At 39.7% G+C, this 24,975-nt stretch overlaps 1 protein-coding gene across 5 annotated transcripts in view; it reads left to right on the top strand.

Annotated features, from left to right (window-relative positions):
* ABLIM1 (actin binding LIM protein 1) overlaps positions 1-24,975 on the top strand; it is a 402,054-nt gene that overhangs the window by 167,945 nt on the left and 209,134 nt on the right. The window contains exon 1 of one of the 5 annotated variants that reach the window (XR_011970210.1): positions 2,474-5,029. The exons of 3 other annotated variants lie outside the window; for them this stretch is intronic. The gene's annotated coding sequence lies outside the window, so the exon portion shown is untranslated. Of the gene's footprint in view, positions 1-2,473; positions 5,030-24,975 lie in introns of those variants that run through there. One more of the 5 variants, XR_011970214.1, reaches the window with a different exon arrangement.

The raw sequence follows: 24,975 nt of genomic DNA, 5'->3' as shown, positions 1-24,975 counted from the left end.
ATTGTGGGTCAACATAAAAAACTAAGTGGGAATTTGGGGGAGTTTGGTGGAAGCCACAGACCACACAGAAAACGTTCTTTTTCATACAGTATTTTTACTTAACATTGATCTACGTATAGCCTATGACCAAATACTTAACCCAAATTTTACAATAAGCTGGTGCTGTAAACACCTTATAAAAGAAAAAGAAAAACAATTCAGACTTCTTTTCTGTACAAATGGAGGGCCAAAAAATTTTAGCCAGATTTTTCAGATTGTTGGGGTGCCTCACTCCTCACTCCTCCATTGTAGAATAGATAACTGTATAAGTGTGTGGAGCCTGGTGATGGTGGCCCTCAAAAGCCAGGCAGAGGAGCCTAAACTTGTGATAGGTCGCAGGGAATTATTTTAGGTTCTTGAGCTCTTTCTTTTCATGGGTATCCCAGGAAAGTCTGCTAATAGAGAAATAGCTGATGTTTATTCATTCACAGAGCAGCCGTTTCTAGTGGAAAATTGATTGAACCTTAAACCAGGTTCTCTTCCCAATCCTTACCCCCAATGTATTTTCCATCAAAATAGTTTCCCTTTAGCACAGTCAAAGTGAAGAAGATACCAGGGTTCAGCTCCTAAAGACACTTTGCTTTGTGCTGGGGATATCCAAAGGCAAAAATGAGATAGTGCCTTTCCTCAGGGAGCTTACTTTCTACTTAAATAACAAGTCACTTAGCTCTCTAAGCTGCAGTTTCTTGTTTTGTGAAATGAGGGGTTGGATTTGGTTATTTCTAAGGTTCTTCCCGCTCTAAAATTCTATGATTATTTGATTTTCCTGCAGGGTGCATTATGGATAAGATTCCTTCAAGTGTCGGTGATAACAGTGATGTTTATGCCTAGAGAAAGGTCATGGGATGAGGTGGGGAGGTGTCAGTGGCTCAAAGAGTGTTTGCTGTTATGTCTATTCAGAATCACAATTTATGGTCACTTTTGGTGTCTGTTTTGATGGGAAAGAGCTGTTTTGGGAAATGTACAAAGCCAAGTTTTTAAATGTGGGTTGTAACAATTGCCTTTTAATTAACTTGAGCCCTGTTGAAATGATCTGCACTTGACTTTTTGCCAAAAGTGGCTGCTCATGTAAGGATAGCTTTTGAGCCATCAAAATGGTGCCCAGCTTCCAATCATATATGGGCAATTCTGTGTTTCATCTTCTGAGTGAATAAAAAGGAGGTAGTGATTCAGTTGGGGACCGAAATGGGGGTGGAGTAGGGGGATACAATCATGCATTGGTGTCTTTATTATGAAGTACTATCTCATCCCAGTGGAATTTGAATGAGATAAGTCCTTTGGAAGCCACCTCTGGAAATAAGAGGAAAATGCTTCAGCTCTTACAGACCATTTAAAATTATTTCCCCTGGTTTATTTTGCTCTCGCCTTCCAGCGTAGAATTGCAGGCTAGAAAAATATTCCACTGATTCCTGCTCCCAGAGCTTTTCAGGATTCTGACTTAAGGTAAGGAGATATAAACACAGTTGGGCTATGCTCTTCCACATTACAAGTAACCTAAGTAATATAGTATTCAGGCTATCTTACAAGTGCATGGAGTTCCTTCCAAGAGTAGCGTGCCTGATTGTTTGGGGTACTATTTCCATATGATTGTTATTTAGCAGCTGAACCCTGGTGACTCATTCACTTTGACTGTGCTGAAGGGAAATTATTTAGATGGAAAATGCATTAGGGGTAGGGATGGGAAGAGTCCTTAAATGTCAGTTTTCCCCTAGAAAGGGCTGCTTTGTGAATGAATAAGTACCAGCTATTTCTCTATTAGCAGACTTTCCTGAGATACTTATGAAAAGACATCCTAAAATCATGGTTCTCATATCCGTCAACAACTTAGTGGTAGATTCCAATTCTGAACAGTGATGATAAGGATGTACTTAAGACTGGAGATGAAAAATGTCTAGCCTGATGGGAAAGGATGTGGTTTGCAGGGTGGTCTGCTTCTTGTGGCATTAGGTTTGGGCTGTGCCCTTTCTAGTGATGCTCTGGTGTTGATGTTTGCTTTATATCTCTTTTAGGCACATTAAAAGCTAGCAGCACTAATTCCTTTGCTTTGGGCTGCGTAAAGTGAGGGAAAGCCTTCCAGGAGCCATGGAGAGAGGTGTTTAAGTGTAGTGCTAATCTCCTTACACAGTTAGGAAATAAATGCACTTGGTGAACTCAGGTCACCAAAAGAAGTCCAGGTGTCTGCAGTCAGCTTTGCTTATCAGCAGCTCCTAAAGGGAGTGGCAAAAAAGGACATGGCATCTGAAAAATAATTTGTAATCCCCATAATTGCCCAGTAAAACTTTGAGAGTGTCTAAAGGGTTAATCCCAGGAGTGCTTTTAAATAATATCCGTGCTGTTTGCTGCATGTCTGCCTCTTTGAGTTAGCTTTCCTGCTAGCTTTATATTTATGAATGGAGGCTGTGCAAGCCCCTCAGGGGCCTTTCCTTGCATACAGCAGGGGGCTGGCTATTGATTTAATGTATAGAAAAATCTTAGCAGAGCCTGGGCTGTTCGAGGTGGGGTGTGGATGATGGCCATGTCATAATGATAGATACCCAGGAGTTGGAGGGGACTTAGTCCTTGCTTACAGGCTCAGCCACCACAGCTATTAATAGTAACACACTGAGTCATAGATAAAGGAATGTCACAACTGCTCCAGCCTGGCTACTGTTGTGTATCAGAAAACCAACAATAGCAGCCCATCGGAAAATGATGGAACTTTTTCCTCCTCTCTTCCTAGTCCACCAAAAGCAGGTTATTTGAACTGTAAACATACACCAAGGCAGAGATGAGGAAGGGTGATTTACTTCATTCTTTTCTGCCACCCTGGTTCTCGTAGACCCAACACGTTAAAATATTTGCAGTAAATAAAATCTAATAGTGGCTGTGCATTCTGGTTCTGAAAGATGGATCGGCCATCTGCCATTCTCTTTCTCTGAACAGCACTTGTATCTCATTGCTTCTTCCCATATGGTTGGGTATGGATGAAACATGGTGTGGAAGGCAGGTGAATTTGAAAGACGGGTACTGGGATTAGATTTGGGACCCAATAGTAAATCCTCTGCTCATTGTAAATATGAATGATTCCTGCTTCTAAAACCAATAGAATGTAAGTTCCTTGGGGAAAGGGACCATCTCCTTTCTCCTTGTATCCTCAACATGCCTGGCACTTAGTAGGTGCTTAATAAATGCTTTTTTGATTCCTCAGTTGGTGATCATGTCCTACAGGACATATCCTCAGGCATAATGTAGCCTAACCCCCCCCCTCCAAAAAAAAGCAGGAGAGTTACAGTCAGAAAATCCTGGATTTGAGTCCCACCCTCACCATTTAATAGCTTTGTGAGACTTCTCTGGACATCATTTTCTGTATTTCAAAAAGAATACTCTAGCTGTTGCATAAGATTGTTGTAAGAGTTGATTTAAGTTAAATAACAATGATTGTGAAAGCACTTTGTAAAATGAAAAACATTTTGTACATATACATGTATGTATGTATATATGTGTATGTATATATGTATTCATGTGTGTACATAAATATATGCATATATGTATATACGTAAATGGGGGAGTCCTGAACCTATGATTTCATTTGTATGGGGAACTCCTGATTAAGAAACCTCTATTACCCAAGCAGGTCATTACCAGTTCTGTAATTCATGATCTTAGAAACTTGCCTGGTTCGTTGAGAGGTTAAGTGTGACCAAATTAAGAACCTCTGATCTACAGCCAGAAGGGACCTCAGAGACCTTCTAGCCCAATCCTTTTATTTTATATATGAGGGATCTGAGACAAGGTGACATGGCAATAAGGCAGAATTTTAATTCAGACCCTATCTTTATGAGTTCAGTCTAAGAACTTCACTGCCCCAGCCCAGTAGCTTGCTTATTTATTTTTGTGCCAGGAATGCCTTTCAAACACTAAAAAATTTCTCTAGAAACATCAGATTTGATAAATGAAGGCTTAGAAGTGAGTATAATATGTGTCAGCTGGGCACAGTCTCCAGCAGAAGGAAGAAATTTACATGAGCTCTACGTTTCAGTGCCCTCCTCAAGACAGAGCAATAGGAGACCCACTCTGCACCCCATTCTCCAATCTATCATGATTCAAATTGACTTTACACTTCTTTTTGGCCCCAAAAGAGGAGATTTCCAAGTAGTTGGGTTTTTACAATCTCATCTATGCCAAAAAGATTTTTAGGGGTAGGGGTGGAATGGTATTTGGCATACATAGCAAATGCAAGTAAAATGGAGGAGAAGGGATGGAGTGAGGTTTTACTGAACTCCCTCTCCCTCGCAGTGTCCCTTTTCCTCAGTCCAAGTTAGAAGTACAGGGCTGCGAATACTGAAGAACTGGCTGAAGGCCCAACTGCTGCAGGATAAAGTGCAGGTGACTGAGTTTGTTTCTAAACTCACGGTCATTTGAAAACAAACAGCCTAAGGTGCCCAGCTTCCCTGGAGTCCCCGGGGCTCAGCTACCCAGGCCAGTCATTTATCTCTCGGTCACTAGGAGGCATCCTTGCCAGCAGTGCAGGGACACTCTGCCTCTGCAGGAGGAATGTAAGGTGCTGAGTCCACCAGAGATTAGGGACGGCGGAATCTCGCTTTGGTTCCTGGAGCAGCAGCAGCTGTAGCTGGTGTTTCAGAGCAGGGGGCAGAGTCCACCAGCGGGAGCGAGCGGGCGGGAGCTGCCACCCTTAGTAGGAGGGTGAATGCAGAGGGAGAGACAGAAGCACCCACCGGCAGCTGTGAGGAGCATCTCCCCTCCCTCCCTCCATCCACACCCCGACCCGGTGGGAGAGGGACTGGAGAACTGGACCCAGCTTGCTGACTGTGGTTGCCCTGGGGGGCCGGAGCGGGGGAGGGCTTCCCTCCCCGTCTAACCTTGTGGATCTCCAGCCTCTCCCCTGCCCTGCCTGGCTGCCAGGGCGCAGTTCACCTTTGTGAGAGTGTTCTTGCCCCCCTTCCGCGCAGCAGCACTTAAAAGGATTTGGTTGCCATGGTGAAGGAGAAAGGTAATTATAAATATTGATCAGTGTGCATGGCTGGTGAAGTTGAAACGACACTGCAGGGTTAGACCATCTCATGGGAAATGATCAGTCGGACCCTGGGCAGACATTTTTGATGAGAGGCTGAGCAGTTTTCCTGTTGAGAAGTCATGATTGCCATTTACTACAGGCGACTTCTTAAGTGCCTTTAATTTAGAAGTGCGGTGTGCAGCCCAGCCCAGCTCAGGGGTGGGAGTCGTCTCACGGTTACCCCACTTTGCATGTTCCCTTCTTGTCTGTGTAATATGTGACTTGCTTCTCCTGCCCCCATCAGCGGAGCTAATTAAGAATTTAAAGGAAAGAGTAATAGTTTCCCAAACAGGTTTGTGACTTGATGGCACTTGTCCTGTCTCCCATTCAAGCCGGGGGAAAACCTGAGTGATTTTAAAGGTTTCTGCTGTGTCTGGCGCCATTAGGCGTTATTCTTAATGAGCTTTAAAGGAGTCCTTGTACTTCGAATCTAATAAAATTATACCATGGGGGGATGGGGGGGGGGGGGAGTCAGTGAATATCGGATCAGCGCAGGTACATCTTTTCTCTGTGCCATGAATGTGTTCTTGAAAAGCTGAGTGGCACTCAAATTTGGAAAATTTTCAATCATAATTTAAATGGTGAAATGAGTCACTTTTTTAGATACGATTGCCCCCGTTTTTTTTTTTTTAGCTAGGATGGTGCAGTGAAAAGACTGACCCATGAGTTTAAGAAACTGTGACTTTAAGCCCTGACTCTTCCACTTACCAGCTCTAGACTTCTCCTTTCCTGCTATAAAAAGAGGGGACTGGACTAGCTGTCTGAAGTTCCTTCCAGCTCCAATTTTTTGTATCTTATGGTGGACCACACCTGTACTTAAGAAATGAGGATGGCTGCTGCTTTTACAACAATTTGGACCATTTCAGTGACTTAAGTACAGGTATATTTTCACTTAGAGCCCCTAGCAGACTGAAATGAGCATATTGGACCGGAATTGATCCTTGTTTGCTGGAGAGAGTTAGGCTTTTTTATTTTAATAGATGGATTCAGTAATGGGATGATGAAAGCTAACAGCCCTGCAAGGGCAAGACAGTGTGGGAGCAAGGGGAAGGAGAAAGTATCTAGTTCTGTATATCAGTTGTGCTCCTAATCACTTTTTTCAGCTAATGTGAATTTTGCCTTGAAAACTTTTCCAAAGAATATATGCAAATTGTGAATTTAATCAACTGAGTAGTTTCTATGTCAGCTTTGTGCCTGTGATAATGTTAAAACTGGTTTCCTCTCCAGTGCCTCCAAGAGACCCTGCCAAGGAGTTGAAGGAAATGAGGGTTTGATTGGCATTTGTTAGAGTTCTTCTCTTGGCTTTCATGCCCAACACTCTCTTTGCAGCCACCTCTCACTTATTTCTATAAGTTAATAGTTGTGACTTTGTTTCCTTGAGTTGAATGAGTTAGGTTGCAACCGTAGGGGATGATACAAACCTACCTCGATTTTTCCATGATAATCAAGAGACTGTGTATATGACTAGTCTGATATACCCCCAAAGACATCAGATTTTCAAACCTTCTGCATATACCTCAGTTTACCCCTCTAAATACTTAATATACATATGAAAAACAGCCTGTCTAGTTAGAGCACTTTAGTTCTGCAAGCAATGAGCTAAAACCAAAGTCTAGGTATTCCTTCTATCCTCAGCTGAAAGTTGAGGGCCATTTATTTATTAAAAAAATTTTTTTTGAATAATAATTTATTCTGATTATTTTGAGCTAAGGGTTAACAAGTCTAACAACTAATGACAACAATACAAGTACTGTTTTTTGTTACCTCCTTGATGTCTGATTATTTCTTATTTTAATCAGTAGCATAGAATCTCGGGCATGGAGAGACCTTGTAAATCATCTGTTACTACCTGCATCGTAAGGAATTCTCATAGGATTAGAAGATCATAGATTTAGAGCTAGAAGGTACCTTAAGGACAATATAGTCTAACCCAGGGGTGGGAAACCTATGACTTCAAGGCCACATGTGACCCTCTAGGTCCTCAAGTGTGGCCTTTTGACTGCATCCAAGTTTTACAGAACAAATCCTTTTATTAAGGAGATTTGTTAAGTTTGGATTCTAAAGGCTGCAGTAGAGGACTCCATGTGGCCTCACATATGTAGGTTCCCCACTCCTGGTCTAACCCCTTCATTTTATAGGTAAGAAAACAGACTCAGGGAGATCATATGATTTTTCCCCTGGTTACACAGCAGTAATTGTCAGGAGCCATTTGAACCAGGTCCTCTTCCTTCAAAGCTAGTCCTCTTCCGTCATAATGTATCTTCTATAGTAACAGAAGCAACTGACTTTTTTTGTAAACGTTTTAGGTACTTTGGTTATATAATTACTCTCAGTAATTCCCAAAACATCTTTGGAGGTAGATACTACAAATATTATTATCGTGGTGTTTGTAAATGAGGAAATCCAAACTCAGGTTAAATGACTTGCTTAAGGTCTCCTCTCTAAGAAGTACCAGAAGCAGCATACAAAACTATGTCTTCCTAACTGCAAGGCCAGCACTTTGATATATCTGCTTTGCCATGCCACTTCTAAATCATCCCTGACAAGTGATTGGGGGGAGGGGGGTGTTTGTGGGGACTCACAATTTCCTGAACCAGCCCATTCCCATTTTAGACAGCTTAAAAGTTGGGGAACTTTGTTTTTTTACTATGTCCCTTTCTACAACACCCACCCATTGTTCCAGCATCCCTCTAGAGCCAAGCAGAACAAGTCTATTATATAACAGCCTCTCAAATACTGGGAGACATCCTTTCTACAGACTAAATATCCCCTGTTCCATAAATGGATAAACAAATCTTCTCAGCACCCTGGTTAGCTTCTCTTGGGTACGCTCCAGATCATTGGTGTCCTTCCTCAAATGTGGCACCAGAACTGAACATGGTACTTTGGATGTGATCTGACCAAGGAAGAGCACCCAAGCAGGTGATGTCTTTGCGAGCTAATACAAGAGCCATGCTATGAAAGAAAGGCATTCTGCCACTGGCGAGACAGTTTATAGAAGCAGTCCAGCTCAGCCCCCTCCCTCCTGGGGACCATATGAATCACCCCTTTGACAGACTTCCATTGTGCCAGTCTAACACCCAGGGAGACAATATGTATGCGCTGACCCAAACAGAGACCCTTTTAAAGTGGAAGCAGGGGACTGCTGCTCCATATTTGTCGCTCTAACCAGTTAGTAATGGTTTTCTGAAAATTTATCTGCCTCATTATTTCTCTACTGGAAGTCTCTAAGTGTCTGGTTGGTGTCAGTATGTGCTGGAAATAAACCATGCTTCTAGACTGAAGCTCTCTTCGTATGGCTTGCTCACATAGTTTGACTGACATGTTTTGTTCTCCTGAGCAGGCGCCTGTTCACTTCTGATCTCAGACATTTATTGATCTAGTTGGCTTGATGACATGGTTATTGCTCTGAGACCTTCAAGGCTACCTTGCCCTTGCAATATCCTGTAACACAAGAGCACAGAAGACTTATGAGCTCCTGAGTTATTACCTATTTTGTGAGATTCCCAGCTGTCATCCTCAGTCTAATCCAACAAGTATTCATTAACTGCCTACTATGTGCAGTGCATGGTATTAGTTACTTGGAGCTATCTCACTGTACAATATAAATAGTATATAGTCTAGAAATCCCGTAACTGTCAGATTGCTTTGTTTACAGCTTGAATTTTCAAGTCTACACCCCTTTTACTGTTTCCCAGAGAAAATCAAGGCTTATCAAACCTTTAGTGGAATTGTAGAGAGGAATATGTCATATAGATGCTTGGAGTCTGGAGAGTATAGATGTGTTATGATGAGAGAGACTGTCTATTATAGGATGAAATTTGTTAGTTAGGCAAAAATATTTTTAGTTGTTTGCTAAAAAAAAAACCTTGAAAGGGTTGGGCCAATAATCTTTCAGTGATAAAAAGGATCCTTAACACTTCGTCCAGTCACACTTCAATCTCACTGGAAGCAAAGTAGCAACCAAGGGTTTTCTCTAAAGACATTCAATTACTGAGCCAACTTGGATGACTAATTTTGGGATGACTTCTTTTTGGAGTTTCTCAGTTGACAATATTTATTAAATTTAATGGTCTCTTACTGAATATGAGGGCCTATGTAATATGAAGAATCCTTAAAGGAAACCAACTAAATAATAAACATTCATCCATTTTTTTCTTGAATGGAAACCAATGCCTTGAAAAATAAAACTAAACAGACACACAGGAGCTCTTAACCTGGTGCCTGTGAGCTTGATTTTTCTAAAAAAAAATTTTTTAATAATTCCATTTTGATATAATGGTTTTCTTCTGTAATCATATGTATTTTATTGTATGCATTTAAAAAACATTATTCTGAGAAGGGGTCTGTAGACTTTACCAGATTGTCAAAGGGGGTCCATGAAACAAAATACGCTAATAAACCCTGCTTTCATAAAAAGGTTTTCTCTTCTTTCCTATGAGACCTATTTATTTGGTGGTGGTGTATTCTAGCACCCTGTCATAGAATTAAAGAGATTTCACTGAGCAAAGCAAATGTACCGATAGGACATATCTCCATCATTTTCCTCTATGATTTTCATAGTCCTCCTGTAGGTACTTTCGGAAACAGAAATAATTGGACATAGACAGTCCTGATTACTCTTCCAGGGTAGGATTCCATGGTTTCTCATAGATTCTTGGAATTTTGGAGCTGGATGTTGGCCTTGATAGCTTACGTATACGAGTGTGGCTTATGTATACCTTGCAGAAAAGAATAAGGAAAGTTTGGTATCACATGTATGCCTTGAGATCTCGGGAGGTTGACATAGTCTAATGAAACTGTTAAGTGTCCACAGAGAGAAGACAATTCTTCCAATCCATCAGCCAGTAAGAATTTATTAAGCACTTCCTCTGTGTCAGACTCTGTCTAAGCCCTGGGGATCCCAAGAAGGTTGAGGAGAGACAACACTGAAAAACAACCATCTATAAATGAGATATGTACAGGATAAATTAGAGATGATCAGTAGAAGGAAGTCACTATTAAGTAGGATCAGGGGACTTAAAGAAAGCCAGGAACACCAGGAGGTGGTGATGAGGAGGAAGAATATTTCAGGTCTGCGGGCAGCCAGTGAAAATGCCCCCATCCCTTAGACATCCTTTATATTCCCAAGACCAACAGCCCTTAAGATTGTGAATTCACTAGAGAGGGAGGTATGTCAAAGTGACAACTACAAAAAGTCTCCCTCTGACACAGTATTACACTGGAAAAGTCACAATCTTTTTGTAACTTTAGTTTCTCCCTCTCTAAAATGAGAGTAATGATATTTGTACTCCATACTCTCAAGGTAGTTTCAGAAAAACTTTTTGAACTCTAACATATTATTAGTTAGTTATCATTAGTAGAGGTAAGTGGCAGTTGTATCTAATGCTGAAATGCTATAATAAAAACCCATTTCCGTTCTGTTCTCATTGAATATGATGAGAGAACATGATGACCAGCATATAACAGATTTCAGTTCAGCTTGTATTTATTAACCATCTACTCTTTGCCAGCCTCTGTACTAGGTGAGATAGAGACAAAAAAAGACATCTTTTTTTAAAAAAAAAATTATTTTTTTCCCAATTACTTGTTAAAAGTTTTTAACATTTTTTTTTATTTTGAATTCCAAATTCTATCTTTCCCTCCCTTCTTCCCCTTACCCCTCCCTGATGATAAGCAATCCAATATAGGTTATACATGTACAATCATATAAAATATTTCCATATTAGATACCAAAAGGAAATCTTAAAGCATCCTTCACCAAGTGATCATCTTGTGGAGACTGGAAACTCACTACCCTGTCCCTATCTGGGGACAGAGCAAATCATTAAGTTTTCTTTAAGTCAAGTCAAATCAAAATCAGGACTCCCTGTAACTTCCACCCCTTGGTACTAGTCATGCCCTCTGGGGCAGAGCAAAGATAATCCCTCTTCCACATGACCACCCTTCACATATTTACTGTGTGCTATCACTCCTTCCCTGTCTTCTCTTCTTCAGGCTAAATGTGTTCCATTTCTTCAGCAGATTCTCACATGACATGGGTCAGAGTTCTTTTGCCTTCCTGGTTGCTGTCTCTAGACATACTCTAGCCTTTGCTGAAATGTGACTTCCCCTCCCTCGGGGGGACTTAACACAGTACAGTTCTCCCTTCCCCCTAACCCAGCCAATGACATTACAAATACATTCTAACAAAGCCTCACTCTAAAATCAGTCCTCCAGCCATTTCCCAGAGATCAGCCCAGTCAACCTTATTCCCCAGTTGGATTGTGTTCTTGTGTTGCTAAATATCACTGAGAGGGATATGAAGCACCTTACAAAAATAGTTTACTAATAAGACCCGTACCCAACAGCATAAGTTCCTTTGCCCATATAACTTTTGGAACACAAAAGAAAAGAGAATTTTCATTTTAAAAGTTTATGCTAATTTTTGAAAGTTTTTGCCCCACTGACTGCCCTCCTCAGTGGATAGAACTCTGGGCCTGGGGACAGGGAGACATGAGTCCAAATCCTGATTCAGACACTCTGTGATGCTGAAGGAACCACTTCACCTTTGATTCTTTTACTCTAAAAGGGGATAGTAATAGCACCTACCTCCCAGGGTTGTTGTGAAGATCAAATTAAATATTTCTAAAGCTCTTCACACACCGCGGGGCACATGGTGAGTGCCATAAAAACAGTTACTCCCTTCTCCTTCCCCTTAACCCTCCTTCCCTCTGTCAAAGGGATTTGTCTCCTGATCCCCCAGACTCTAGCGCTGATCAATCACCTTTCATATTACTTGAGCTCAGTATAATTTTCATTGTTCACCTTTGTAGAGATGAATTGTACCTTTTCCACATCTCGACAACAGATTTTTTTGGTGGTTTCTCTCCCTTTTTTTGTTGCTGTTTGAAAAATAATAAAATTCCCCTGAGAATTTCCATCTCTAGCTATATGCTGACCTAGAGTTTAAGTGACTTCTAAGGTAGAAAAACTTAGCAAAAATCCCTTTAAAGTAGAGGATTTTGACCTTTTTTGCGCCATGGACACCTTTGACCGTCAAATCATATGGATTTCTCAGAATAATGTTTTTAATGTATAAAATAAATGTTTTTAGATATTTTTAAATGTAGAAGAAAAAAATCAAATTAGATTCCAAAAGAAACCAATTATATTGATATACAGTTTTCAAAATAAGCAAAATCACAGACCCTAGGTTAAGAACCGCTGCTTTCCAGGGGGTTTCTAAACTTCTGTTCTTGTCCTGGGGCTAATTAAACATCCTCTCTTCCCCTCTTCTCCAAACACATACACACACAAAGTTCATACATATATACACACATACACGCATAGATGCTTCAGTTCTGAATTCAAAAAACTCATGGGAGTCCCTTTAAAATCTCAGTTCTGTTAGCAATAAGCAGTTCTGTCCACTCATATGATTGTCTCTCTAGCCCATTTATAGTTAGAGATATGTATAAAAATGGATTTTATTAAAGCTTTAATAGTTGAATATAGGTTTGCCCAGTAGTATATCTTTCAATTACAACACTGGAGCTATAGAACTAACATTCCTCTGATGTTATTTCCTCTAAACATGTTTTCATGGAATTAATTAACAGTATTATGCCAATATTTTGGATGTGGCCTGAACAGGGCAGAGCATAACATGACTGTTACCTACTTTAATTGAGTGTGATATGTTTGACACTGTGCCTCCATTAATGCTTTCTAAGATTCTATCTGAGACTGCCGCATCACACTGCTGACTTCTGTTGAGCCCAATAAGAACTCTGCTCATTTTCATGCAAACTGCTTTCTAGCATTCTGCATTTATACATTTGGTTTTTAATCCCAGACACTGTTTAATTTTGTAACTATTTAATTCCATCTTGTTAGCTTCAGCCCTTCATTTCAGTCTGTCAAGATATTTTTGGATTTCATTTTTTTTTGGTGCGATAGCATATTAGCTATCCTCAGTTTTGAATTATGCATAGATTTTATTAACATCGCATCTCTGACTTTATTCAAGTGATACTTTTTTTTTTAAATGCTGAAATCAGCATGGCCAAGGAAAGAGCCTTGTGGCATTCTACTGGACAGTTTCCTCTAGGGTGATTATTTCTTTTTGATTTGGTTTTTTTCTTTTTGATCTGCTCAAAACTACTGGTTCCAAACTCACCTAACTATGCTATCAGCCAGTTCACATTTCTCCATATTATCCACAAGAAAATTTTAAGAAACTTTATCAAATGCCTTGCTAAAGTATAGACATACTATCCCCACTGCATTTCTGCATTCTACCAGTTTAGTAACCCCATAAAAAAAAGGAAATAGGCTAGCTTGTCACAGTTCATTCTTAACAGATACATTGAAGACTTATAGTGCTCATCACTGCCCTTTTAAAAATCCCTTAACCTCTGCTTACCTCAGTTTCTTCATCTGTAAAATAGGGATGATAATAATAGTACCCACTTCCCAGGATTGTTATAAGGCTCAAATGAGATAGTATTTGTAAAGCACTTTGTAGACCTTAAAGTGCTACCTAAATGCTTCATTGCTCACAAAACATCCTTTTAACTATCAAACATCCCTTTAACAATCCATCTGGAATCTCACTAGATATCAGTCAGATTCACTGATTTAAGTTAGAGTAGTAGGTTTTTAGGATTCAGAGCTAAAAGAGATTTGAGAGGTCATCTAATCCAATTTCCTTAATTTACATATGAGGAAACTGAGATCCCTAGATTTTAGAAGACTTAAGCAGCAGAGACGGGATGTGAACCCATATCTTCAGATTCCAGATGCAATGTTTTGGAAAATGTCCATTCTCTCACTCTTATTGAAAATCAGGACAATATTTGACGATCTTTGGTTCTGTCCCCATTCTTCAAGATTCTTCAAAGATTGCCAGGTATCTTGGAGTATAATTTATAAGACCTGAACTTACTGAGGCCAGCTAGGTGCTCTCCTACTACCTTTTGTTTTATTTTTTAGTTTCAATTCCCTATTTTTTTTCAATTCCTTATTATTTTTGTTCACTTAATCGTGAGAACATTACTCATGATAAAGAAAAGAAAAGCATGACAGGATTTAATCAGGATTTCTTTCTTTTAGTTCTTTGTCATCACTTTCTGTTCCATACAAAGAAGAGGTCCTAGTATTACTCTCATCCTCAACTTAACTAAGAAGCCCTACATCACCTTTTCACTTAACTGTATTCTGCATTTTTTTTTGAGTCAATCAGGGTTAAGTGACTTGCCCAGGGTCACATAGTACATTATACATTTTATCAAAGCTATTTGTTCAGAAGATTTACCCACCCACCCTCTCACTAGTTTCTTAAGGCAGAGTTTATATACTCTGTCTTTGGATCTACACTTCCTAACATAGTGCCTTGCACAAAGTAGGTGCTCAGAAATGCTTGCTGATATGTCCCCGTAGAAATTGGAAAACATAAATAATTCTCTACTTAAAAAAAATTTTTCCCAATTACATGTAAGAATTTTTAACATTTTAAAAAAATTTTGAATTCCAAATTTTCTCCCTCCCTTCTCCCCTCTCCCCTCATTGAGTAGGCAAGCATTTTGACAGAGGTTATATATGTGCAATTATGCAAAAAATGTCCACATTAGTTATGTTGTGAAAGAAAATGCAAATCTAAATAAATAAATAAAACCCAAGAAGAATAAAGTTAAAAAAGAAAAGGATGCTTTGATCTACATTTAGACTTGAGGTAGTAGTTCTTGGTAAATACTTGTGTATAACTTCTAAGATTAGCTATTTGAGAGAGGGTGATACAATGGGACTTGGAGTTGGACCTGGAGTCCTGAGTTTGACCCTGCCTCAGTTTTGTGACCCTGGGTAAAACATATGGCCACTCTCAGTCTTAGTTTCATCATCTGTAAAATGGGAATAATCATAGTACCCACCTTAAAGAATTGTTGTGAGGATCAAATGAGATGGAGTTTCGCTTTGCAACCCTTAAAACTCTGTGTAGATGCCAGATATTATTGTCACAAAAAATAAATTAGGGGAAAAAAGGTTATTTGTGAAGTCCCTACCCCTTGCTTCCTGTAAACAAACCTCATTGCTGCTATCTCTGTCTAACCAGGGCCAGTCTCTGTGTGCTGTATTGGGAAAACTTAAGGTCTCTAAACTTTGCATAAGAATATGAAGACTATTAAATCACCTTTTAGGCCTTTGCAGTTCCAGGTTTAATAGCATCCTTCCCTAGATGACCTTCTGTTATTTGACTCTAAACTCTCTTTAGCTCACTGTGTCCACTTCAGTCAACTCACACTGATTAAACTCCTATTTAGCCACTGTGCTAACCTCTTGGGACACGAAGAAAGACAAAAGACTGTCCCAGCTCTCTGGGACCTTTTCTGATGCTCCTTCCTTTAAATCTGAGAACTCTAGACTTGGTTTAGTGTTTTAGTTTCTTTCTTTACAATTGAGGATTCAGATAACTTTGGACCTTCCAAATAGGAGATATATTTTAAGGAGGCATTGGACAATTTCAAGTTTTCATATAAACGATCATGTATCATCATAACCACTGTTCACTAATACAGCCTTTGTATCTTGTCTGTGGGATCTCCAGATCCTATCACTGATTAATACCTGAAAGAAAAAAAATCACAGTTTTCTTATTGTCTTCTTACTTAAAGTCTATCTGAATCCCAAAATGTGGATCCAAGTTTTTGGTAGCCAGAGAAGGGCCTGCCTATTTGGTGTGATTTCACAAAGTTCAGAATAATGTCATCATTTAAACACACACAGATATCTGACTGGCACTATCTACTGGTATCTAAAATCTTCTTCATTGGAGTCAAAATTGTCTGACCTTGGAAAGTTATTTCACCCCCTGGGCCTCCCTCATTTTCCTTCTCTTTACAATAATATGGTTGAATAAGATGAAAGAAGATGAAAATTCCTTCTAACAATGAAACCTATGCACTTTTCCATATATACTGAGATTTCCTGCTTAAGACACAAATACCCCTGGGAAAGAGCACAATACCTTACATTCACACTGTTCTTCTAGATGACTAACACCAGACCACTGAATTCAATTCAGTAATCATATATTATAATATAGCATCTGCTATGGCTCAAGGCACTGTGTTCACCACTAGAAACAGAAGGACAAAATCTCAAAGAACTTTACTTCTGCTGGAGGAGGGGGGACAAGGACATTACCTATATACTAATTAATAAATACGAAGTTTGTCCAAATTAATAAAAAGTAGTGTGAACAGGAAGAAAGTGCCCGCTTCTCGAAATACAGGGCCAGCTAGGAGACATTGGGAGTGATAGGTGATTTAAAAGTTATCCTTATAAAGATGATCATTAAAGCTTTAGGAATTGACGAGGTCACCAAAGAAGAAGAGTAAAGAGATAGAAAAGGGTCCTAAAGAAAACCTTGGGGGAAGCTCGCACTTGTGGGGGAAGAAGATCTCACAAAGGAAATGGAAAAGGAGAACAAAGAGAGAACTGTGCTATGAAAATCCAGGGAAGGGATAATGTCCAGAAGGAGAGACTGTGTCCGGAGTGGCAAAACTTGCTGAAAGGTCCAATAAAGTAAGGTCTGACTTTTACACCAGGGACTAAGAAGTGAACAATGAATATAGGTTTTGTTGTTTAGGAATTTGACTGTGAAGATGAGAATACAGTTAGTTGAGTGACGTGAAAAGTCAAGTGAAGAGGCAATAAGAAGGGAGGGAAGGATCAAGAGCAGATTTGGGGGAAAGGGGTGGTTGACCTTGGCAAAGACAAATCTTCCCCACAGACAAGAGGATAGAATTGAGGATGATATAGAAATGAGGTCAAGGATCACTGTCTCATAGCTATGTTCAACCCTGACTGCCTCCAGAACTGATCTGATCGTCTCAGTCAGATGAACACTGAGGAATGTGGCATCATGAATTTCCTTGTAGAAACTTTACATAAAAACAAAACAAAAAACAAACCCAGCCCTTTTCTGAAGACTTGTAGAAAGACCTTTTCACTAGGAATCAGAAGACTGAAGGCCCAGAATTCCTTTTTCTTACCAGCTCAGGGACCATGGGCTGGTCGCTTGGCCTCTTATCTCCACATGCCTGTTTTCTTATCAGTAAAGATGGGGATACTATCTGCCTATCCGTTCTCTGGGTTTATCATTGGGGTAGAGCTATAGAAGTCCTCTAGTCTAGTTCCTCCGTTTTACAGATGAGGAGGCTGAGGCCTAGAGAGAGAAGTCAAGTGACTTGTCCAAGCTCACCTAGTCGGTGAGTGGTAAAGCAGGAATGTGAACCTAGTTTCCCTGATTTCAAAACCAGCAATCTTCCCACTGTACTGGGAAGAAAGTACTTGGCCAATTGTGCTGTGTATTTGTGACTTGTTATTCCTGTGAAAGAAAATAACCAATCCATTTTTAAGCAAATTATCCTTTTGTGTCTCCTGATTTAATTGTTGTTCTGGTGAAATCATGATTATCCATCGCCCAGGAAAAGGCCTTGGAGGATGTTTTCACCGTAGTCTTGTTCTCAGCTAGAGGAATTTGCAGAGGGTTAAAAGAACAGTGTGTAACAGCATAGGATTCTTTCCCATTGTTGTTGATCAGTGTGATTTCAGCAGGCAAGAGTAGAAAGCAGCCCAGCTTCCGGATTTCATTGTGTGATGACTCATACAGAGAGGTATGTTTATCCCAGATTGGCAGGAGCTATGCGTTCAAGGGCAGACAGTGGAGATGGTGGGGAGGCCAGTTATTTATTAATGCATGGCTTCTTCTCTCAGAAACAGTCTATCCATGCACTTGTGTTCAGAATGACATTACTAACAGTGTAATGGGCTGATGTATCAGCTGCAGAGCACTGAAAGCAACGTTCTGGCTGTGATTTTACCTGATTTTTAATAGCTAGACTTAACTGTGAAACTGATCTTTTTCATCATGCCTTGGAACTTGCATTATCAGAAAAGCTAGGTGGTGAGTAGTTAGAGCACTGGCCTTGGTATGGGACTTCTGTTTAAAACTTGGTTCAGATATTTGCTAGCTGTGAGCAAGTCATTTAACTTCTCAGCCTCCATTTCCTCATTTGTAAAAAAGGGGACAATAATGGTACCTACCTTATAGGGTTGTTGTAAGACTAAAATGAGATAACATTTGTTGGAGGGGTTTTTAAGCACTATATAAGTGTTTGCTATTTTATTTGTGTGTAATAGACCAAGTGAGGATTATTGTGCAAGTGCTTTCTCACTCCTTTTTTCAAACCTCACCTTGCTCATTGTCATCCTATATGGGTGCAAACTGGAAGGGAGTATGTTAAAAGCAATGTAAAATTGAGCTTCTCTTTTAAGAACAGAACAGGAACTCAATAAGTGTTTGTAGGGCCAATGAATGGTGCTTTTCAAATGCCTTTCCTGAGCATTTAGGGATGGACAGGCACACATAATATCAAACTCATTAAGTTGGGACTCACAAGACCTGGGTTCGGGTCCCATTTTTACCTTATACTGGTGATATGGCCTTAGAAAAAGTCATTTCTTTTCTCAGGAGCTCAGTTTTCTCATCCTGCAAATGAGGTGGATTGTACTTATTTTGTTAAGGCTCCTTCTAACTCTGATTTTGGAAAATTCACTGAAGTTCTGAGTCTCAGTTTTTCTCTTCATCTCTAAAATAGGAATAATAACTCATCCTTCCTATTTCAGAGTTATCATGGAATCTCAGAGTTGGAAAGGACCTCTGAGGCTTCCCACTCAGTAAAACAGTAAGATTCAAATAAGATCATGTTGCCATGAAGAGGTTATGTAGAAATGTAAGATATTATAATTAAGGAGACCAAGGTGCTACAGGTACACTAGGTGGTGCAGTGGATAGAGTGCTAGACCTAGAGTCAGCTCAAATCTAACCTCAGATACTTACTACCCGCATGATAAGTCAGTTAACCCTGCTCACCTTGGTTCCTTATCTGTAAAATGATCTGGAGAAGGAAATGGCAAACCACTCTAATATCTTTGCCAAGAAAACCCTAGATGGGGGTCACTAAGAGTCAGGCACAACCAAACAATAACACGGTGCTACAAGCTTGTGAAAACCATGAGTTTTATCTTTTTGCTCACATAGTCTTTCCAACCCCAAACCTTTTCTTTTTGTATTGTTTATGTACTTCAGGAAGATAATGTGACAATTTGAAATCCTTCAATAAAATTGCCACTTATGTAGTCATGATTCATTCGGTAAACATTTCCTGAGCACCTTCTATGTGCTAGACACTGATGGGCCTTGGCTTGAAAATATAAAGTAAAAGTCCCTATTCAGGGCTTGAGAAAAAAGAAAGATAGGATGATGTCCCATCATCAACGACCATCTAATCCTCTAACTATCCATTATTTGGGTCAAGAAGAGGACAAGTGTAAAAAAAAAAAAAGAGCATGTTCCATGTCCCTATGATCAGATGAAGTGAAGCAGGAGTGATGGCATTAGAATGCACTCCTCAGCATCCAAATGTGTGTCAGAAACAGCTTAACTTACACATTGGCGTCTGCTGTTCTACTTGTCTTTTCATGCACCCCTCCTTGTAAGAGGCACTTAATTAATGTTTGAATTAATTTGAATTCAAATTCCTGCTGGAAGAAGAAAGGAATGGAACTGCTTTGAAATGGAGACAATCCAGTTCCTAAAAGGATAAAACCCCACCTCTTTCATAGCTACTGTGTCAACAATCCAGTTTTAAAACTTGTCACTTCCGTGTTTCTGATTACTGAGTCACATACGGATGCTGGGGCCGTACAACAGCAGTATAACAAAAATGATGAACTTGCTTTTAATAATATTATACGGAATGTAGGGTGATCATGATGGCCTTTGGTATCTCCATCCTGACCAGGAGTACGATGTGAAGCAAGAACTAGTCTGGATAATACAGTAGAGAAGTCCCCACTCTCCACCATGGCTGGATTTCCACTCTCTCAGCTCCCTTCCTGGGTGGGGCTTCCCAACCATACTCTCTGCTTGAGGGCTTGAGTCTCTAAACTTAAGTTTAAGAACTTAAGCCTTTCTAAGTAAATCCTCAAAGCTGCCCAACCCTATGAGCTCAGAAGAATAATTCTTTAGCCCTTTCTAGCTCTTTGAAGATTGGGTAATTTAAATGAATCATTATCATTATCATCATCCACAAGCATTTATAAAATGAGGAAATAAAGAAAGGCAAAAACTTGGTCTCTACCCTCTAGGAGATCACTCAGAGGGAGACAACATGCAAACAACTTGGTACATCCAAATATCATGATGACCATCTTTTATTGGTACCATCTAACTGTTTAACTGGCTCTGGCTTTGAGGTCAGACAGCTTTCTTCACTTCAAAATCCTCATTTTATTTCCTTGGATCTCTTTTCCTTTATCATTCCTCTCTTCCAAATGCCAAATGGGCCTGAAGTGCTGATTGCCTCTGGCTAGAGAGGAACAGTGGAATCTTGCAGAATATTTCCAAATCCGATAGCTGTTACTAAGTATTGTCAAGAGGAGTGTTGGAAATACATGCATGTATGTGTGTGAACATATAAATATACACATGTATGCATATGAGTATATATGCATATGTATATATGTATATACATATATGTGGGTGTGAGGATTATTGGAGAATTTGCTGTGGTTTGGAGGGTGAAACCCTACACTATTATGGCTACCATGGGACCCTGAGATAAGTGTTTCCTCATCTGGAAATGGGGATCCTAAAATTTGCTGGCTCCTTCGTGGAATGTGTCGAGGGTTTCTCAGAGGAAGAATTAGATACTTTCCCACTTCTTTCAGTGTGCTCTACACAGGGAGTCACGGTATACCTAGAGGTGTGAGCAATGATCAGACCACTTCAAGAACTTGGGGGAAAATATCTAAAGCTGATGTAAGCAGTGCATGAGAAGACAAGGAAGACCCAACCAAAGCCAGGAGTGGGGATTAGCATGCTTGTCCATCTGGACCATCCTCTCACAAATATGCATCAAACAAAGGAAGAGATTTAATGAACCCTTCCTCATGGCATGACAGTTATGGCCTTATCTAGGATTCCCACATTCTCCTGGTAGGGTTATTGGTGTTCCATCTGGTGGTTCTCAAACCTATCCCCAGAGGGATTATAGATTTAGAGTTAGTTAGGACCTTAGAGGTCATCCAATCTAACTCTCTTGGAGGTCATCTAGTCTGAGCCTCCTCATTTAGAGATGAATAAACTGAGGCCCAGAGAAGTTAGGTAACTTGCCTAAGGTTATACCATAGAAGAAACTTATAAATTTTAATTAGAGTCTCACTCCAGGCTCCTAACCACACCATAGTTATATTACATTAAGAAAATTTTGACAACACCTACCCTTCTGCCAAAAATGCTATGTCTTCAACAATATAATTATAGCTCACTTTAGGCCACACAATATCATAGAACTATAGAGCTAAATAGGACCTCAGAGATCATCTATTACAACCCCCCAATTTTAAAGATGAGGAAATCAAGAAACAGACACATTTAAAGAGGGTCCTCTGGGTTGTATCCGAATTACTATCTGGAAAATAATACACAGCCATAGCACTAATTCTCCCTACCTTGAGTACCACCTTAGGAGTCACCTCACCAGCAGAGCACACCACAGTGACTGATAGAAAGCAGGACTTCATGGTGTGCCCAGGTAGCTGGGGTTACCTCCTTTCTCAAATTCTGAAGATTTACCTAAATCAGTTCCTTCTTTCTCAACCAATAAACCACTAATGTCCAAAGAAAGACAATAGACATATTCCATCAAGACTTACAGTTTACTGCCAGCATGTATGAAATAGATAAAATAAATTAATTTGCAATATACTTAATGTTTATCACATATATTCTGCTCTTACTGTGCTTGTTACATTCAAATATTGGATTTGGTCTCTAGGAAAATCTCTCTCAGGTTTTCTTTGATCCTTTCACATTTTAAGGGACCATAACCTTTTCAAGAACCACAAGAATTCAGCTTAAAGAAGCCCAATGAAGTAGTCCTTGATCAGTCCTATAACTAAGCTGATGCAGCTAGGGCTTTTCCTCAGGACACTGATATAGAAGAGACTGACAGAGCACTGAGACAAGTTCTCTCATCCTCCTTGTCAACCTTTCCCTCCCCCCCCCGCCTTCAGCAATTTCCATAGAAGCAGCCCAGAACTGGTGTCTTAGGCTCTCTCTCCCTGTCAACTAAGGGAGACTGTGCCATTTGCCCCTTGGGTGCAGCAGTTCCTAGTTACCTGTCCTTACAAATGGAACTGATGCAAAGCTTACTGCACCTTGAGTGAAGAGAGGTATGGATTATGTAGGAATTTCAGTAATGGAATTCTTTCCTTTTTGTCCCTGGAATGAGCATCTCTAATGGAGATCAGCCCTTTGTAGACATGGGATCATTATTTTTCAGAAAAAAGTAAGTTTTATTTCCTTTGGCAGTGACAACTAAACTTAGCTAAATGTTGAGTAATCAAAAGTTTGTGGGATGGGTCAAGCTAATTTGTTTTCTCTGTGACCATGGGTTTAGAAGAAGTTTGTTTTTTTTTTTTTTTTTTAATGTTTCTGAGACCAGAAATCAGCTATTTTCTTACTAAAGAGGTGGCTTAGCTGGGATGCAGTTTTTGCCTGTCACTCCATTAGGTTCTCAATGGAAACCCAGTCCAATAGCTAAAAGTCCTGATTATGCCCTGGCTCTCTGGTGCTTCCCTGTCTCCTCACCCTTGGTTGATTCAGTCAGAGATTAGGTTCACTCTTCTTTTCGAGAGGAATTTAACCTTGAGCCTGGTCCATCCTCACATTTCCACAGTAATTCATTCTGCTCCAGGATTTCCAGGATCAAGGATGTCAACAAATCTTTGTCTTTTCCCATCAGGTTGGTTTTATCATCATCATGATCCCTTTCATAATCACTTTTTGAGTTACTTGCTGCTCAACAGAGCAGTTAACTGGCTTACACATTTTATAAAACTGTTTTAGTGGAAAGGGTTAGATTGTTGGATCCATGAAAGTTGGGAATATCATGTTTTAGAGGAGATTCTCTGTACATACTGGCATCTAATAAATATATATTAAATTGAAATTAATCAAAAAAATTTATTAAGCACCACTATGCACTGAGAACTTTGAAAAGGCTGATTGCGGTCGGATTAATGTATACTTAGTACCCCATGCAAAGAGAGAATATATAGAAAATGTGAACTCTTTTGTCCTACATAAACCCAATACTATTCCTAACAGATTAGTATAATGTACGAGTTCTTAACCTTTTTTTTATTATATCACAGACCCCTTTGACAATCTGATGAAACCTATAGACTCTCAGAACATTTTTGTAAACACAAAATTGACGATGAAAGAAAATGATAAATTTTAGTTAAAAGTTAGTAAAAATAAAGATGTCATTTATTTTCCCATCCAAATGAATAAACCTCTTGAAAGTTATCCACAACAAGGGGTTCGTGGACCCTAGGTTAAGAAATTCTGGTGTTATGTAAAGACAACTGCATTTGAAATAAAAAAGTTTGCGTTCAGGTTCTAACTCTTCTTTCTCCTAACTTTGTGACCATGGACAAATCACATAACATCTTTGCATCTCACTTTCCCTATTCATAAAATATTGCGGGTGAGAGGAGAAAAAATAATAGTTCTCCCTTTCCTGAGAGTCCTACTTTTACTATAAGATGGCTGATAGAAATTGAGAAAAGATATCTCCACATAGCACATGGCTAAAGAGGTTCTGTGTACAGGCTCAGTGATGGACTGTCACCTGACAAGTGACTTCGCCATGGCAGGAGAATCTCATCACTAGCAGACGGACTACTAGGCAGTTTGTTCATTTGTTTCATTTGACCACAACAGACCACTTAATAGCCTTCAAAGGTGTAGGGAGATTCTAGTTTCTCTTCGTAAAGAGAATTATCCAAACCTATGACTCACAGACCTATTGAAGTTGGATAAGTCTGGTCTACCTGTTTAATAGGGTGGGGGGTTTTGGTTTGTTTGGTTTTGGGTTATTTTTGGCAAACCAGTTGGGGTTAAGTGACTTGCCCAAGGTCACATGGCTAGTAAGCATCAAATGGTTGAGATGGGATTCAAACTCAAGTCTTCCTGACTCTAGGGCCAGTGTTCTATCCACTGTACCACCTAGCTCTCCCTTAATAGGGTTGTTATAAGGATCTAATGAGATGATATAATAAAGTGCTTTGTCAGTGGTAAAATACTACAAATATGCCAGTTTATCAGTAGTACTACTTTTGTGGTGTTTGTTTACTTATAAGAATAACCTTATTGTTTCAAACTTTCTGATGCTACCATCCCTGTTGGCATTTCCCTGGGGCTGTTCTTGTTTGAGAACACTGCAGCACAACTAGAGGATTCATCCTGATGGCATCATTCTCTTCCAGATTCTTCCATTTCTATCTTTTACAAGCTCTTTCCCAAGAAAGCAGCAGATGAAGTGATTAGAATGAAATTTGTTCTGGCAGATGTGTGTTGGTAAAACATCATGCTGCCTAAAAAACCTGTGTTGGGGAGGGAACTCACTTAGTATGCTGGCTATGAGGCCTGAAGAGCTGTCTCTTCTCCATCTCTATCAGCCGCTTTCTGTGGAATTGTCTCTTCTCATCATTCACCTGGACTTTACTTAGCAGTTGAGAGAAGCCGCTTTAAGACAATCAGATATAAGACAAGGAGGTTTTATTAGCTGTAGTCCTACCACACTGTTCATGGCATGTCAGATTTTTGTAAAAACATGAGAACCAAAGGAAAACTGTGCATTGTCTACTGCCCTGGGGGCACTACAGGAAAAGACACTTGCCAAAAGACAGAGAACAGAGCCAGAAAAACTATATTCATATGTAGGGCAAATGAGTAATTTAAATTTATTTACTTTAAAACTGTA

Source organism: Notamacropus eugenii, chromosome 1 (genome assembly GCF_028372415.1).
Source record: "Notamacropus eugenii isolate mMacEug1 chromosome 1, mMacEug1.pri_v2, whole genome shotgun sequence".
NCBI classification, from domain to species: domain Eukaryota; kingdom Metazoa; phylum Chordata; class Mammalia; order Diprotodontia; family Macropodidae; genus Notamacropus; species Notamacropus eugenii.
Note: the sequence above shows the minus strand (reverse complement) of the source record. Positions and strands in the feature narration are given on the sequence as shown.